The sequence below is a fragment of the Schistocerca cancellata genome, unplaced genomic scaffold (assembly GCF_023864275.1).
Source record: "Schistocerca cancellata isolate TAMUIC-IGC-003103 unplaced genomic scaffold, iqSchCanc2.1 HiC_scaffold_649, whole genome shotgun sequence".
Classification (NCBI taxonomy): Eukaryota; Metazoa; Arthropoda; class Insecta; order Orthoptera; family Acrididae; genus Schistocerca; species Schistocerca cancellata.
The window spans coordinates 115,001-120,000 of NW_026046660.1; the positions used below are offsets into that span (position 1 = coordinate 115,001).

Below are 5,000 nucleotides of genomic sequence, written 5' to 3' on the forward strand. Positions count from 1 at the left end.
AATCCACCCCTATATCTTGCGTTTCACGAAGAGTTATATCCAATATGCCAAATTCCCGCTGTCCCTATACATGCTGTAAGTCTGTGCACACAATATGAACCACACCTCAGCGAGACACTCTATCACACATTACTCTCTGCCTGTAACAGACACAGATACAATATGTAAGCACCAGCATGGACCAACGTCCGGTGCATCCTCTCCGCCACAGTACACCATCCACACTATGATAACCACACCAGGGGGTCCAATTCTAAAATAGAATATCCCACCCGTCCGACATCCACAATTGCTCAGATAAGCCACCAACACCCACACATGTCCTACACAGGGGTGCACCCAACACCACCTCACTGCCTCCTGTTACGGCACAGAAACAATGGCAGGAATGAATCACACAGGTCTGCCGCTCCCTTGCCGCAACCACAGACGCGGCGCGCCTCCAGTCACGAGCGAAAAGCGCATAAGCGCATCCTGACGAGACATAACTGCTGTGACATACTGACGCTGCCTCCGACATTCACTTACAATGATCACTACCAACGAACCTCGGCCCCCCCCCCCCAACACACGCTCTTACCACGTTGTGTACTGTAATCCAACCCATTTCGCACCTTAACCTAACCCATTTTGCACCTTAACCTAACCAAATTCGTAACGCAATTTGTACCGCAATGTAACGCAATTTGTACCGCAATGTAACGCAATTTGTGCTTAACCTAACCCACGTTGTGCCTTAACCTAACCCACGTTGTGCCTTAACCTAACCCACGTTGTGCCTTAACCTAACCCACGTTGTGCCTTAACCTAACCCAAGTTGTGCCTTAACCTAACCCAAGTTGTGCCTTAACCTAACCCAAGTTGTGCCTTAACCTAACCCAAGTTGTGCCTTAACCTAACCCAAGTTGTGCCTTAACCTAACCCAAGTTGTGCCTTAACCTAACCCAAGTTGTGCCTTAACCTAACCCAAGTTGTGCCTTAACCTAACCCAAGTTGTGCCTTAACCTAACCCAAGTTGTGCCTTAACCTAACCCAAGTTGTGCCTTAACCTAACCCAAGTTGTGCCTTAACCTAACCCAAGTTGTGCCTTAACCTAACCCAAGTTGTGCCTTAACCTAACCCAAGTTGTGCCTTAACCTAACCCAAGTTGTGCCTTAACCTAACCCAAGTTGTGCCTTAACCTAACCCAAGTTGTGCCTTAACCTAACCCAAGTTGTGCCTTAACCTAACCCAAGTTGTGCCTTAACCTAACCCAAGTTGTGCCTTAACCTAACCCACGTTGTGCCTTAACCTAACCCACGTTGTGCCTTAACCTAACCCACGTTGTGCCTTAACCTAACCCACGTTGTGCCTTAACCTAACCCACGTTGTGCCTTAACCTAACCCACGTTGTGCCTTAACCTAACCCAAGTTGTGCCTTAACCTAACCCAAGTTGTGCCTTAATCTAACCCAAGTTGTGCCTTAACCTAACCCAAGTTGTGCCTTAACCTAACCCAAGTTGTGCCTTAACCTAACCCAAGTTGTGCCTTAACCTAACCCAAGTTGTGCCTTAACCTAACCCAAGTTGTGCCTTAACCTAACCCAAGTTGTGCCTTAACCTGCTCTGTAATTGGCATATGACACGTTACATTAATCCAGTGTTGTCTAACCACAACCCTCTGAATATAGTTCGCTACTCGCACCGCCCACCCTCTTGTGTATCGTTTCATGTTCAACACTTCGCAAGTGTTGCTTACTTTTTACATGCTCCCGCTGTACACTGTAATGTGGACGACTGCAGGATGTACATCGCCCCCCCCCTCCCCCCTGCCTTCGCACGCTGGTCGTTCAGGTGCTTGCGTGTTCAATGCCCTTCGCAGCTGTTCACTGGCATTCGCATGTCGAAGCGCTCAGTCTACGTCGTGGTACGGCCTGTGTCCACTGTCCGCTGATGTCGTAAGCTTAACCCTCACATTGTACTGCACATAGGTCCGTATGTACTGAATGATACGCTGTGGCACATGTGTGACTGTACAACGACTGCGCCCAACAACAGCGAACCATACGGTCCAAATGTTGTGCACTCAGCCACGTGCCGTCTCCCCATAACAGCTACATTGCAGTGTGGTACGCCATAGAGACGTGTGGGAGTAACGGACGCCCTGGATGGCGATCAGCATGAGCCGTCTGTTGATGTAGTGGCGCGTGTATTCAAACGTAGTCGTCTCTTCTCACACAGTGTGATAGCATGGTGCACCGCGTTCCACATCTGCGACATGGTACAGATGCTGGTTGACAGTCGGTCTCGTAATGGACATCGCATACGTAGGGGGCCACCTCCCACGTGTTCTCTAGTCGTGCACATTTTGTTGCGTGTATGTGGGCAGACGTAGTGTGTCGTGACACCTAACAGACAGGTATGCAATAATCGTTGCATTTGCAAACTGGGATGGACGTCTACGTTTGCTGGTGACGTTACGCAAATGAACAACTGGTAAACCCATTGTGGTGCGGTTGTTGTTGCTGGAGGTAAATCAGTAAGGGCAAATCTGTGTGTGAAGCGATACGCGGCGGTGGCTGGGCGGGACCGTCCCCGGCCGGTGAGGGGGGGCCGCCCGGCGTGCTGGCCGCGCGGTGCGTGGGCGCACGCGCTACAGCCGGCTGGTGGGGGCGCCCAGTGGCAGGCGCGCCGGCCGACGGACGCGGCAGGCGGCGCAGCTGCGCGCCGGGGCACCCTGCGCGCGGCGCCGGGCGGCCAAAGTGGGTCCTCGCGGGCCCGGTGCGAAGCGCGGTGGACATCTGCAGTGTGCTGGTCCGACTGAGGACTGTGTGCGTTGAGGATGCGCCGCCGCCCGGCACTCGGCGCCGCGACGCCGTCTGCTGCTCGGTCGCCCCAGCGGTTCTCGCTGGTGGTTTGTATCGCAGTTGTGCAGACGTGTTGGCACGTGCGCTGTGCTGGGAGAGTTCGCTTCGGCACCCACGTGGGGCCTTTGCCCTTCTGTGGCGCTGGCGTTGGAGCTGCCGGTCACCGTAGGTGGCGCGTGTTGTCTCCCGCCGGCAATGCCACGACAGCACGCTCCCGGGCCTCTGTCGGCAGCGGCAAGCTCAGTTGGGAGCACGGGTGGTCGCACCTAAAGCGTCTACTCGCCTAACTCCGGGCGATTGCGCCTCTCTCGAACCCGACCAAGTACTTAGGACGGCGCTGCGCGCCGCCGGGACCTGAGAGGGTTTCGAGGTGTATTGTGCAGGGGAGCTCAGCCTCCTCCTGTTTGCAGAATAATTGAGCGGACGCTTGCGTGTTCGCGCGGGCCCCTGGGACACACTCCCGGGCGGCCGGCTGCTCAGCTCTAGTTGACGCAGCTCCCTGGTTGATCCTGCCAGTAGTCATATGCTTGTCTCAAAGATTAAGCCATGCATGTCTCAGTACAAGCCGCATTAAGGTGAAACCGCGAATGGCTCATTAAATCAGTTATGGTTCCTTAGATCGTACCCACGTTACTTGGATAACTGTGGTAATTCTAGAGCTAATACATGCAAACAGAGTCCCGACCAGAGATGGAAGGGACGCTTTTATTAGATCAAAACCAATCGGTCGGCTCGTCCGGTCCGTTTGCCTTGGTGACTCTGAATAACTTTGGGCTGATCGCACGGTCCTCGTACCGGCGACGCATCTTTCAAATGTCTGCCTTATCAACTGTCGATGGTAGGTTCTGCGCCTACCATGGTTGTAACGGGTAACGGGGAATCAGGGTTCGATTCCGGAGAGGGAGCCTGAGAAACGGCTACCACATCCAAGGAAGGCAGCAGGCGCGCAAATTACCCACTCCCGGCACGGGGAGGTAGTGACGAAAAATAACGATACGGGACTCATCCGAGGCCCCGTAATCGGAATGAGTACACTTTAAATCCTTTAACGAGTATCTATTGGAGGGCAAGTCTGGTGCCAGCAGCCGCGGTAATTCCAGCTCCAATAGCGTATATTAAAGTTGTTGCGGTTAAAAAGCTCGTAGTTGGATTTGTGTCCCACGCTGTTGGTTCACCGCCCGTCGGTGTTTAACTGGCATGTATCGTGGGACGTCCTGCCGGTGGGGCGAGCCGAAGGCGTGCGACCGCCTCGTGCGTGTTCGTGCGTCCCGAGGCGGACCCCGTTGAAATCCTACCAAGGTGCTCTTTATTGAGTGTCTGGGTGGGCCGGCACGTTTACTTTGAACAAATTAGAGTGCTTAAAGCAGGCAAGCCCGCCTGAATACTGTGTGCATGGAATAATGGAATAGGACCTCGGTTCTATTTTGTTGGTTTTCGGAACCCGAGGTAATGATTAATAGGGACAGGCGGGGGCATTCGTATTGCGACGTTAGAGGTGAAATTCTTGGATCGTCGCAAGACGAACAGAAGCGAAAGCATTTGCCAAGTATGTTTTCATTAATCAAGAACGAAAGTTAGAGGTTCGAAGGCGATCAGATACCGCCCTAGTTCTAACCATAAACGATGCCAGCCAGCGATCCGCCGCAGTTCCTCCGATGACTCGGCGGGCAGCCTCCGGGAAACCAAAGCTTTTGGGTTCCGGGGGAAGTATGGTTGCAAAGCTGAAACTTAAAGGAATTGACGGAAGGGCACCACCAGGAGTGGAGCCTGCGGCTTAATTTGACTCAACACGGGAAACCTCACCAGGCCCGGACACCGGAAGGATTGACAGATTGATAGCTCTTTCTTGATTCGGTGGGTGGTGGTGCATGGCCGTTCTTAGTTGGTGGAGCGATTTGTCTGGTTAATTCCGATAACGAACGAGACTCTAGCCTGCTAACTAGTCGCGTGACATCCTTCGTGCTGTCAGCGATTACTTTTCTTCTTAGAGGGACAGGCGGCTTCTAGCCGCACGAGATTGAGCAATAACAGGTCTGTGATGCCCTTAGATGTTCTGGGCCGCACGCGCGCTACACTGAAGGAATCAGCGTGTCTTCCTAGGCCGAAAGGTCGGGGTAACCCGCTGAACCTCCTTCGTGCTAGGGATTGGGGCTTG

The 5,000-nt window shown here is 53.5% G+C and overlaps 1 non-coding gene across 1 annotated transcript in view; it reads left to right on the forward strand.

Annotated features, from left to right (window-relative positions):
* Positions 1–3,341: 3,341 nt before the first annotated feature.
* Positions 3,342–5,000, forward strand: part of LOC126138107 (small subunit ribosomal RNA) — a 1,909-nt gene continuing 250 nt past the window's right edge. The window contains exon 1 of the ribosomal RNA XR_007528132.1: positions 3,342–5,000. This exon is cut by the window's right edge and continues 250 nt beyond it. This is a non-coding gene — a ribosomal RNA (small subunit ribosomal RNA).